We start from the raw sequence: 13,896 nt of genomic DNA on the forward strand, positions 1-13,896 counted from the left end.
GAGCGCAATGGGGCAGCGTTGTCGCGCTTTGCACGCGCGAGACCGTAGGCGGTCTCGCTCTACGCGTGCGCGAGAGCGAGGGTATCGAGAGAGCGGCAATGGGTTCAGTCTCGCGGTGTCTCGCGGTCCGCATGCGCGAGACCGTCCTCGGTATCGCGCTCCACATGTGCGAGAGCGACGGCGCTTTCCGCATCCGACGCCACCGACACCTTTATTTCCCATCTCTATTTCTTTTTGCTTTTTGCACGGGTTCTAGCCATCTACCTTAGCTTTTTAGGGAGGGGTGGAAGAGCTCTGTGCACTCTCTTATCAGTTTACTGTTGTAGTCACATCATGCCGGCCATTTGTAACCGCTGTAGCGTTCGAATCCAATGCGCTCACGGGTTAAATTGAGAGGAGAGGAGATGGTCCTCACAGAGGAAGATAGAAGGGACTGAACTAAGGAGGAGAGGAAGAGCAAGAGATGCAGGCAGTGGAGAGAAGGAAAAAAAGACACGTAAGTTGATTAGTTTTCTATTAGCACAAATTCGTATGAGGATTTAGAAAATATTAGTTCACGTAGTTAATATTTGTTTTTAATTATGTCATAGAAAAATTTAGGTATGTATTAGTTACTACTACATTATGGGTGTGTTTGAGGAGAAAGAGATTGGGGAGATTGGGAAGATACGCAAAACAAGGTGAGTCATTAGCGCATGATTAATTGAGTATTAACTATTTTAAATTTCAAAAATGGATTAATATGATTTTTTAAAGCAACTTCCCTATAGAAAATATTTGTAAAAAACGCACCGTTTAGTAGTTTGGGAAGCGTGCGCGCGAAAAACGAGGTGCTTTCTCATCCTATCTTACACAATCGAACGCAACCTATATTTTGTTAGGTTGCATATAAAAATAGAAATGTAGAAGTTGATAGAGTCGATTCGGGTTAAAAAATAGGTAGACATAATTAATTTATAAGGTACAAAAGTATAATATAAGTTACAATTAATTTGTACCTAGTAGTAATTATAAGTTATAATTAATTAGTAGTTCATGTGATGTTTAATTTTATATATACGGCCAATATTATATGTAACAAATGAAAAAAAAACTGAAATATTAATAGTTATATTTGTAGTTATTGATATTGATATTAATAGTATTGATAATTATTAAATATGGTACAAAAATTAAATTAAAGTTGTAATTAATTCGTAGTAATTTTAAGTTACAATTACTTAGTAGTTCATGCAGTTATTTATTTCGTAAGAAATGGAAAAGGTATAAATATTCGTTAAGTAGCGGGAAATATATGGTGTGCTTAAACATATGCTTATATAGCATATTGTAGGTAGTTACGAACGAACAAAGAAATGCGCGGTACTACGAAGAACTTTGAAATTGGAACTTTTATATGAGCAAATTGGTTGAAAAGAAGAAGGCAAGACAAGGTATGGTACTATAATGGAAGATGTAGTAAATTTTTTAATAGACAGTTTGTATTTTATTTGGTATTGTAATTAAAGTCCAGTTATATAAATTTATGTCGCTGCAACTAGTTTTATACTATAATAAATTGGTAGTTATGATTAATTTGATTGATTATGTAATTAATCAAGTGAAGTTGAACTTAGTTCTATTAATTTATCATGTTATGATTAATTTATAGATAATTTTGTACTAACTGATAGTTACAAATATTTTGTATTTAAGTAAAGTTACGGTCCGTTAGATAATTTATAGTTAAAGTTGTAATATATTAAAAGTACTAATCCAAAATTGCAATAGTAGTATTGTTTCAGAGGTCATATCTAAGTAGGTACAAACAATCCGTAGCAAAGAATATGATGCGGCTCAATGAGTGTCATTGTCCTAGATAAAGAATAGAAAGAGCTAACCAAAATGATTTTTAACTTAGCTTCCGTCAATGTTTCTTCGGTGCACGTAGTCATTTGTTGTATTAAAATTAATTGATATGTATAATTAATTTGTTAGTTAAACATATGGATTATGCAGTGAAATAAACTTTGAGGCAGCAATTGTTATACGAGCAAGCTGGTTAAAAAGGAGTAGGCGGGTTCTGATAAACGCAGGTAAATATTTTGTCATCATATTTATGTACGATATGCTATGGTTGTGTTGTTTTAAGTATTACATACTCTTTTACTTAAATTAATTGCCATAGTTATGTTTAATTACGTGTTTTAATCAATTAATTTGTATTAAATTTATTGTCATGTGTCTATTTTTTATGTCAAAGTTGTAGTAAAATTATAAATAATGAATTGCATTGTCATGTATTCGTAAGTAAATAATTTATGTTTACGTAATTATTTATTTATAATTTTCTTATTACAAGTACATGAATTTTTTATAAATAATTAGTTATTGATAAAGATTTTTTTATCAAAAAAAGTATGCGTGTAAACTAATTTTAGTTGTGAATAGGACACGTTTGTTCTGTAAATCTTCCTTACGGAGTAGTCTGTGTTGTCTGCAATGGCAGGAATGTCGGCATTTAGAGTGTATTTCGGTGAAGGTGAAATTATGGAAAATGAAAGTGTTAACGTGATCTGAGCAACTTTAGGCAATGCACACTATACCATCCAAATCCTGACACCCTTACCATGCCCGAAGTTTGGTACTGGTTAACATGCACATTTTCTTTAGATCTGGGTATATATAGTATTAACGTGAGGGTTATGTGGAGCCGATCGGCCAACAAAATAGGCCTGGCAGGATTGGCTCGCTGGCTATAGGAGACGGGGATATGAATATGTCATGCTGGTGCAAGCATGTCAAGGAAGAGTCCCCACGGAGAACGCAGCGGGGCAATCCAGCAACCGTGAGGAGTTGGGGTCTAGTTCACACGAAGAAGATGAAGTTGTAGCTCCCCATCGTGGTGGCGATGTTGGTCTTGACATTCAAAATCTATCCATACAAGGAGATGAAGTGGTCAACCGCCATCCTATTGGTGAAACCGATGAAGGGGAGGACATACCTGCTATAGCTGAAGAAATTGAGAGGGTGGACCGACATGCAGTCGAAGATGAGGAAAACCTCGCTGCTGAAGAGAATGATGACGAAGATGAACAAGAAGTTGAGGAACTACCTATGCCTGCTTCGTGGAACCTTGAAGACCCTGGTTATATTGCAGAAAACTCTTGTCATGATTCAATATGGTTCTACGGGGATGGCCAAATCAATCTAGGTGCAATGTTCCGTGACAAAACTGGGTTGCAAGACGCAGTGAAGTCATGGTCATTCCAGATGCAAAGGCAGTTCAGGGTTGTGAAGTCTAACAGGACTGAGTACACGATCGTCTGTGAGACGGAAGGTTGCACCTTCCGTCTTCATAGTCACGTGCCAAAGTACGAGTGTTATTGGATTGTGTCCAAACTGCAGGAACACTCCTGTCTGATTCGGAACACTAGGGAGTCGCACCGCAACCTGACCGCGGCATACGTCGCGAACAAGTACTACGAGGAAATTATTGAAGGTGATGACACTGCCTGTGCGGCACATAATAAAACTGGTGGAGAAAGGTGAACAATACACAATTAGTTACCACAAGGCTTGGAGGGCGAAGCAGAAAGCCATGGAGAAAATATATGGGACATTTGAGGAAGCATATGACACACTGCCACATATGCTTAACATTCTAAAGAGAAGGAACCCTGGGACCTATGTTGCGGTGCAGGATCGGGAGTCAATTTATCCTCCAAATTATCTTGTGATGCAACGGGCATTCTTTGCATTCGGAGCATGCATTCATGCGTTCCAGTGCTCGAGGCCGGTGCTGTGTGTCGACAGTACTTTCCTAACTGGGAAGTACCGAGGCCAGATATTAACAGCCGTTGGTGCAGATGCGAACAACCAGATAATTCCAGTAGCTTTTGCTTTTGTTGAAAGCGAGAACTACGAAAGCTGGTTGTGGTTCTTGCAACATTTAAAGTGGGGAGTGGTGCAAAAACGCACATCGATATGCATCATCCATGACGGGAATGCCGGTCTGTTGAAGGCAATCAAAGAGCTCCAGGAGGATGGTGATGGTGCATACTACTGGCCTGACATGCACAGCCGTTGGTGCATGCAGCACATGGGAGACAATTTTTTCAAACAATTCAACAGCCCGCGGCTGATGAACATGTTCAAGCGGTTGTACAAGGAAAATCAGTCTACAAAGTTCGATGAGCTTTGGAAACAACTTGACGAGGGGACAAGGACACATATTCGGTCAAAGCAGACCAATAACAACCCGCAGGATGTACGTCCCCCAGGCCCTGGAACCAATGGATGATCTTATTCCATCAAATGGAAAGAAGCGTAGGTCATCAAAGAATATCAAATGTTTTACCCATTGGATTGAGTGCGAGCCGAATGATAAGTGGGCACTCCTGCATGACACTAATGGGCTAGGCATGGCATAATGACCACTAATCTTGCAGAGGCGTACAATGCGATTCTTCGCAAATTAAGGCCTTTACCTCTAACTGCTATTGTTGAAGGCATTATGTATAGGACAACGATGTGGATGAGGACGAGGCGGGCCGTGACATTGCAACAAATGTCTAACGCACAAACACCTTTCTGCAAAAAGATGGCAGAGTACCTCCAAGAGAAGGCTAACAAGGCAAGATTTCACACGGTCATTACCACTGGGAACATCAGACAAAGGTGGGAAGTCACATGTCGCACTAAGGGGGGGTTTGGATCTTCTACTGGGGTCATCACTCATGAAGTTACTCTAGGGCATGAATCTGATAACACATGTTCGTGCTCTTGCAATAAGCCGAAGCTTCTTCATAAGCCATGTAGCCATATCCTGGCCGCGTGCGCTAAAATTAAGTTTGATTCAACATCATACGTGTCGACATTCTACCTAAAGGATAGAGTTCTGAATGCATGAAGTGCTAAGATCCTCGGGTGGAGGTCCCTCCAACACCTAGTCGAAACTGGGGGTGATAAAAGGATCTATGTGCCAGATTTGGATTTGTTGAAGGCTGGTAAGGGTAGAAGACAAACACGACGCTTAAGAAATGATATGGATGCATCCGAAGCGGGAGGGCCTGTGAGGCGATGTGAGGACTGTCTTCAATACAGGCACCGCACTAGAGATTGCAAGAATAACAAGGAGTGTACATCTTCAAGCATGGAACCTAGGCAACAACGTGCGAGGAGGAATAGAAGGGGCTCTCAGGGTGCTCACGATAGGGAGGAAGGAAACCTGCAGTAGTTATAACCTACACTGTCCGGTTATTTATGTTCGGTCATGATATGTTTGCTGCATGACGTTGTATTTCAATAAGTTTGTAATATGTTAGTCAATAAGTATGTGTAATATTTATTTTATTATGGTAATATTGTAAGATTTTATTGTAAGGTGTTACCAAGTTTGTAACGTTTGTAAACCTATTGTTGTACTATTTATTTCGTAAGGTGTGCTCGAATTTGTACTTGTACTATGAGAAAAATTTATTCCTTAATTTAATGCATTATGTACTTTTTCGTATGTGCACTTGATGAAATTTCTAATTTACCCTTCATGATGTACATGCAGATATGGAAGAGGAGTGGCCTTACCCGTTGCTTAGCAAAGAGATCAATGCACGACATCGTGCAAATAAGATATCTGATGAAAATTCTTGCTCTAGTCTAGCTGTCCTGATACCGCGTACAGCCGGATGGTGGGGTATTGATCCACGATGGAAGCCGAGGTGCATAAATGGTTAAAGTTTGCAACATCATGATATCGTACTATAACATTGCCTAATGTGACTAATAAATTTCCTCATAGGTTGTCAGCTACAGGTCTTCTTACCTTTGTTCAGATGACGTAGGCAAGGAAGCATTACGATGCTAGAGAACCTAAACAAAAACAAATGGGGGCACAAAGCAAACGACGACAAAATATCGACAAGTCCCTACTTATGGCACTGGTTGATAGGTGGAGGCTAGAGACACATACATTCCATCTACCGTGTGGAGAAATGACCATAACTTTGCAGGATGTGTCCATGCTCACGGGGCTGCCCCTAGCCGGCCAGGCAATTGTACTTCCGGACCCTCAGAAGATTGGAGAGATGATATTGTATCACGATATGCATGTATTTTGCCACAGTACGCTACCGGTGATACAGACGATGATGAGGACAAAATATTTTTCTCTGAAAAAGAAACTCATGGCCCCACATTGACGTGGTTGTCACAGTTTGAGGTAATTGAATATTTTTAATTAAGGCATATTCCGTTCACATTCACATATCTCACAACACATTGTTTTTTTGTTAGCTGAGATATATGCCCGACGATGTCCAGGAGTACCAACTGACGTTGTACCTTGAGGCTTATCTACTTTGGCTGTTTGGTTAGGTCATGTTCACCGGCTCGCACGGGAACACTGTGGACGCTAGACTAATCCTCCTTGCTCGCCAAATTGCTGAAGGTAATATAGCGCCTTCTGCACAGTTTAGCTGGGGATCAGCCGTCCTTGCAGCCACGTACCGTGGATTCTGCAATGCTTGTATTAAGACCGGACAAAGGGAGGCGATTTTCACGGGGTGTCCACTTTTGGTCATGTTGTAGTCGTACGAGCACTTCTCGTTCGGACGTTCATACATGAGCATGGCCGTGGCCCACCAGGACGATTACAAGGGAAGATATTATAGCATTTCACCCGGAAATATTCCAAGGTATTGTATTTATTTAATTCCAAGGGAAGATATGATAAGAGAGTACTATGATAATAATTTACATCACTTGTATAGATCAAAGTCTATACAGGGGTTAAGCAATATTTATCGGTAGAGATATGTTGACACACAGAAGAAGTAACCATATTTTTCTCATTAAAAATAAAGTCTAAGCTAAGTGGAGAAAGAAAAAGAAAAGAATCATTTCTGTACTTATAGTATATAGCCATTTTAATATACACTTGTTAGTATACAACAATGTAGCCAATACGCCCTAATTATGCCCTCCTGGTGTTTTGAGAGACCACCCCTGATTGTCGAGTTTCTTACGGCAATATGTCATGGCCATCCAACCGGTAATGAATACGGAAGAATACCCACACCAGGAATTTGTCTTAGTACTATATACCCACGTGGAGGAATACCCTGCCACCATCAGCGGCCCACCTCTACTGCCCCGTGGCATATAATACCAATTAATGATATCTAATAATCTAAGCACCACGCATACATTACTAAATACTACTCCATATCGCTGCAGCTGACATAGAGCAATCATCGAAAGCAACATTAAACCCACACCAATGCATATCTCTAATAAGCTAGCCAAATCATTATATCGAGACAAGTAAAATATAAAGTCGGTACTCAGATATAAATGAAGTAAATGACCGAAGCTATGTAAAAAAGAATCTTTCATTGATAATGGTATACGTCTTACAAAAGAAGGAATAGCTACTAGAGCCATATCCGAAATCTCCTGAAGACTCGAAGAACTAAGGAAACTATTCTATTCCTACTCTACTAGCACTAGAACAAATAACTAAACTTGAGAGAGCTCTTTATTCTTCTTCTTGAGTGTGTGTTAGAGTGGAGTGAGGCCTCCTCCTTAAATAGGTTGCCAATGACGGTTGTGGCGGTTGGAATTGTCTAAAATGCCTCGCAACCGTCATTGGGGAGCAATCCTGGATGTTCACGTTGAAGGCCGAGATGAAGGGCCTCAGCTAGGGTTCGGCGAACCTGGGCCGACCCCTCTGGCCTCCAATTTTGGCCGAGGACTTCCTTGTTGGGCCTTATTCTTTGTGGCATGGTAGTTGGGCTTATTTGCAGATGTTAAATAAGTTTTGTAAGCCCAAACATCCATAAGTCTGCCACTCGGTGGTCGTCGATTGATTGTTTGATTATTTTCGACTGATTCTCATCCGTATATGTAGAAATCTCCGTGTTCAAATAAAATTCCAAGTACAAGTGGAAATAGATTATTTCTAACAAAATATGCATTGCAGGTATAGCTAGTTCTCCTTTATTCCGATTATATTGACGGTCGAAATTGGTCTATAACGACTGTCAATAGATTGCCCCCACAAGCATGCCTGGTTGAAAGGTTATAGTAGTAAAGTATTTAGTTACCAAGGATTAGTTTGTCCTCCCAAAACTATGAATTACTTTGTTCTTCTGTGCATGATCCAACGATCTCACGATGGTGGAAGGGCAACCACACTGGGACACGTGGATGTCCAAATCGTCTCTAGCACGAGATCAAACATACGATAGCGGCGAGAACCAGTGCATAATTAACACGAAGTGCGGGGGCTTTTTTGCAAAAATAACTGATGACATGGCACACGTAATTCTCCAGCAATCCCACGGAATTTAGAGAAGTTAATATTTGGGATTTGTCTATTCAGAGTATTTTAATTTCAAATGAATGCTTGGCATCCTTGTAGCGAAGTGTAATCAATATATGTTGTCATTTCTCAGATATTCTTGAGATGTATGTGTTATATTTCTTGCACTTTATCATTGGAAAAAATGTTATTATCTATGACGATGTCTCAAGGTGGTGGTAATAATTCAGTGCATATGGAAATTAGAACTATATATGGAAAATAAGCATATGAACATGAAAATATCGATTATTTTTAATGCAAAACTATACTTATAGAATATGCCTCTACATATTATCTTATCTTATCTTATATAGTGAAAGCAGCAAGCGTTCTTGCACGAGAACACATGAGAATACAGCACATCATCAAAAACATATCAACCGTTGAATAAAGAGTTTAGATAAATAATGGCCATTGGATCACAAGGTTACATATGCATTAAAAAACAGCAATGGGATAAACGTATGGGAATTTCTAGAGGTTTCTAGTGCCTTCTCTTAGACACATGGTACAAAGAAAGCGGGTGCAAAGATAATGAAGGAAAAAAAACAAAGAAGGTTCTAGTGATTTATCATATAGTACGACTAGCTAAACCAACAGATACTTTGTAAATAAAATAACTCATCAAAAACCTCCAGTAAACTAATAGATCCTATACAACAAATAATTCTTATACGGAATCAAAAGTCGCGCAACGCGCGACTACGTGGCTTGTTAGTTTGAATGTACCAATAAAGTATCTCTACAGATACATTAGTTTGAATGCACCAATAATGTGTCTCTACATCTGTAGAGACATGTTACCAGTTCACTGTAAAATGACTCCACCTACAGAAAGTGCCGCTACATTTGTTTTGACAAATGCAGCGTCTCTATGGCAGCCACATATCTCATAGAGGCATTTTATAGTGTCACTATTTGTTATAAAAGTTAGTCGATATAGTGGAACGACGACTAACCTTCCCGATCGCTTCAGTCATTGATCATCCAAGACATGTCAGATGACGACACAGGAACACACGATATTTGTTAACGAGGTTTAGCCGAAGCCTACACCCCCGGGGCTCTGATTATGGGCGCTCCTCCCGAACCAATATAGCTCCTAGCCGCTACAAGTCCATGCCCACGCCACCACCATCTCCCTACGTGTCTACGCTACATTGTAGTCGCCATGGTTACATTGTGGTGCCCCCTCTCTACTTAAGAGAGATGCCGGGTTACAGAGTCCGACTCTAACTCCACCCCGTAACACCTATTACAACTCCAAGTCCAACTGTAACCAAATAAGACTAGTATATTCGACACCTATTCTAACAAACTTCACCTTGGCGAATATATGCCACCTAGAAGTTGTAGAATCACCATACCGATCCACCGGTCCTCCAGACTTGGGTTGTCTTCTTTGCAGCTTCATCACAAGCCGCCCGACGAGTCTGCACCAAACCCGCGCCTTTAAGAGATTCTGCTATCCCTGTAATTTCTTCCTCTTGACTCCACCTGCAACAGTGCTCCACCTTCTCTCATATCACCACAGTCGTCTTGCCAAGCGAAATTGAATTCCTTTCTAGCTGTCACATCATAGACTTCCCGAAAACCATGTTCCACTCCATCTACCATCTTAAATTTGACTTGATCTAATCCATGGCTAGATAACTGATGCCATCACCAAATAGATAAATCAAACTCACCAGACATGAAGAACTGAACCCTTTCGTCCTTGTCGCCCTATGAACCGAGCTAATAAATCTAACATCCTCGCTTTCCCGCATCCGCAGACTAAACCCATGATACTTTGAGAAAATTCACCGTTGCCTTGAATCACTTGAAGAATTACCACGATAGTGCTCACTCTTCCTCTTCAGTGACGTAGATTTTCATATATCCCCATCATGTCGACCCGCATATCCTGAACCGCCAAACAGTATCGTTGACCCCATCAACGATATTTGACCCGCTGTTGTCCGGATCTTTTCTTCAGTCTTGGCTTAACTCCATGTATCTTTAACTCCTCGCCAAGTCCCAGATATATCCTGTTTTCGCCAGATAATTCCATATGCAACCTGACTAGCCTGTTGCCGCCAGTCTACTCACTCTTTACACTTGCAAACTATCCATCCGTAGAACCTTCTTGTCCTTCTTATGAATCTGTTAACAAGTTCCAGCAACGAACCACACGTCCGTTGAACCCGGTTTAACCGTCCAAGCTCCATAGTCTAACCAGTCTGTTGGTCTGACCACCCTGCCGGCCCAATTTAACCGTCATACATGCACACCTCACGCACCTTCTCCTAAGCCATACTCACACACTGCACCACCTTGATCACAACAAAACCGCACCATGCATGCCTCACTGTGCCCAGCCACCTGCCGATGCACCGCTGCGCCAAATTGACTGCATGGCTCGCAACTCCACTGCACAACATCCTCTCGTGCACCACCACGCTGAGTATACAGCGTATCTACTGGTGTTGGTTTTTCACGTGACCTTGGTCTAGTAGTGTCATTCTCATGCATTTAATGGTCCACCGTGTCACAATAGCCCATGCACTTAATTACACTACTAATTACCTCTTGCATGCAACAAGTAAGCTCAGTACCAATCCAAAGTCAGATTGCCACAGAACCTAGCCGAGCCTCCTAAGAGATTGATTCAGTTTCGAGCTTGCACTATCGAATCCAGATTAGACTCCTCCATGCAGTCCAATCAGAACTATACGTGTCCTGATCCAAGTCACGACTCCATCTTCGACACGACGACACCCCTGCAATCTCCGTTTGCGATCGTTCTCTTTGCTCGCTAGTTCTGCTCATGGCTTCCTGCTCAGTCACCGCGCCCTCGTGTACTGTTAGAGTATATGGTAGTTAGGATCATATTAGGATATGATTGATTTGTGTGGACTCCTTCCATATATGTAATCCTTCCTTATCTCCTCCCCCATGTACTCCTATATATATCGCCCCCCTGAGGCTCAATACAATTGTGATCCACGTTACACAGTATCTCTCTCATACTATCTAACATGGTATCAGAGCGGGCGATCTAGCGCCGCTCCCACGCTTCCGCCGCCGCCGCCCCCGGGAGTAGCGATCTCCCAGGGGCGGCCACCCGTTTTTTTTTCTCTTTTCGTCGTCGCCGTTGTCCTGGAGAGATCAATCTCTGGGCGTTCTGCTCGTCGTCAGATCGATCTGAGGCCAATCTTCAGATCGGTCATGCATCTTCTTCTCGTCGTCGTTCATCGTCACGTCAACATGAAGCAGCTAGCAGACCACCATGCCAGCCTCGCCAGGGGAACCCGTTGCCAGTGCCACGCCGGAAGTCGGCGCTCCTCCGGCTCACCCTCCCCCTCCATCGTCGTCAGCCGGCCCCTGCCTTGGCGGCGGCGATCTGGAGGAGTCCGCCGCCCTGACGACCTCCCTGTCAGCCTTCCGCGACCACCGCCCGTCCGCCGGCTCCTCCGCCTAGGCTGCCACCGCTTGTCGTCGTCTCTCCGGCTGGGGACCACCGCCGCCCGGGGGGATCTGTCTCTGCCACTGCCAGGGGGACAGCCGCCTCTTCTCGACGCGTCAGGCCGCCAGCCACCGATGCTCCGCCGTTGCCGTCGGGGCTACGGGGCCGCCGCCTGGCCGGCGGTCGGCGTCGCCTTCCCGGCTCCCGATCTGACCGCCGCCGCCGGGGGGATGGAGCTCGACCCCTCCGGCCAGCCGGCCCTGAGGCCCCCTGTTGGCGCCGGCCAGCCTCCGCCGCACGACCTCCTCCCGCCGAGGCCATCGGCTTGTCGGCGACCCGGACAACGCGGCGTCCTACCGCTCCTCGGCTCCTGTCCCCTTTGTCTCTCTCGTTGTGGTAATGGGAGATGGGAGATGATTGGTTGGCTGGTTGACTTGCCCGTGTGGACTGTGGTGCATTAATGGACTTGGCCCATGTGCTGCTAGTTGGGCTATCTATTAATTGCAACTGCATTGCTGCTGCTGCTTGTATCCGTGTATATCTTTCTTTTATCCCGATCAGTGAACGGGTTTGCGTCGCCCGCCGCCTCGTCGACATCGGCACGTCTCCGACATTGGCATCGACTCTGCTTCGACTTCATCGTTCCGCCTCGCGCATCTTCGGCTTGATCACCCGTTCAAGCGTCCGGCTACAACAACTTCTACAACCGATCATCATCGAGCATGCATCTACACCATCAAGCTTCGGGCTGCCGCTGCGTCGCCCTCTCGGGCTGCAGTGTTGCCGCTCATGGTCCATCTCCACTAGTTGTTGGAACGCTGCAAGGCGCCCTCCTCAGCGTGGCCTCACCACCGGTGAACTTCTCGCCGCTGCATCGACATGGAGCTGTAGCTGTGTTGTGCTCTCGAACCGCAGCTTCGCCGCTTTCATCGTCTTCATCGCCGTTCGCGCATCGACAACCTCGTCATCCGCACTGGTCATCGTCAGCCGCTTAGGGTCTTCTTCCTCTACTTCGAGCATCGCCGCCGCGTCTCCAAGCTGCCACTGTCGCCGCTCTAGGCCGGTGATCCAGCTACCTCTACATGGCTACCGACGTCGCCATCTAGGCCGTTGGTCCCGCTACATCGCCTTATACTTCATCCAACATGATTCATCGCCAGCGTTGCCGTATCTTCCTCGACTACACTTCGCTCTTCTCCGACAATCGTGTGCTGCTCCGGCAATTCTCCCTCTACGCCGTTCTCGCGCCGCGACCGTCTTGGAGGCCTTCTCTACTAGTCTCCTTCGACATTGGCGTATGATTCATGGTGGTCCCCTACCTAGCCCGCGCGGTATTGGCAACACCGTTGCACGTGTTCGTCCCGAGTTGTCCCCGTGTCTGGCAAACCCGGCGTGACGTCTCGTCTTTCACGGTTCGACTACATCGGCTCTTCGGCGTCATCTACCTCAACGACTGCCGCGATCGTGTCACCGTTATCGTCTTCCGTGTGTCCTTGCGCACCTTCGTCCACGACGCCTTCCCGTGCGTCCACGATCACTCTACGACGCCTCATGCGCTCCCTGCGGCTCGGCTACCTCGACATCAGCTTCCTAACTTCGGCTACATCGACCACGGCTACTCTACGCACGGCTTCATCGATCACGGCTCCCTCGCATCCATCGCTTTGGCTACGTTGATTATGGCACAAAGGGCTATCATCCGTGTTGAGCACTCTTGCCGGTTTCTTCTCCAGTCCAAGTGTCCGCGCTGCTCACGCTTGAACTGCGGGGGGATGTTAGAGTATATGGTAGGTAGGATCATATTAGGATATGATTGATTTGTGTGGACTCCTTCCATATATGTAATCCTTCCTTATCTCCTCCCCCATGTACTCCTATATATATCGGCCCCCTGAGGCTCAACACAATTGTGATCCACGTTACGCAGTATCTCTCTCATACTATCTAACATGTACGTGTATAGCACATATTCTACATGCGCTGTCCGTGCCTTCGCACGCACCGCAGTCGCAGCCCTCGTGTTCACCGTTCACGACCCCGTCGTCATCGGCCCTACACGTCCGCCGCGCCACACCACGCTCGCCGGCTTCGCCCTTCCGTCACT

At 44.5% G+C, this 13,896-nt stretch overlaps 1 non-coding gene across 1 annotated transcript; it reads left to right on the forward strand.

Moving 5' to 3' along the window:
* The first annotated feature begins 11,554 nt into the window (after positions 1-11,554).
* Positions 11,555-13,717, forward strand: LOC4338142 (uncharacterized). The gene is made up of 2 exons (XR_010741614.1): positions 11,555-12,119; positions 12,361-13,717. It is a non-coding gene; the product is annotated as an uncharacterized protein (transcript).
* Positions 13,718-13,896: the final 179 nt, after the last annotated feature.

Source organism: Oryza sativa, chromosome 5 (genome assembly GCF_034140825.1).
Source record: "Oryza sativa Japonica Group chromosome 5, ASM3414082v1".
NCBI classification, from domain to species: Eukaryota; Viridiplantae; Streptophyta; class Magnoliopsida; order Poales; family Poaceae; genus Oryza; species Oryza sativa.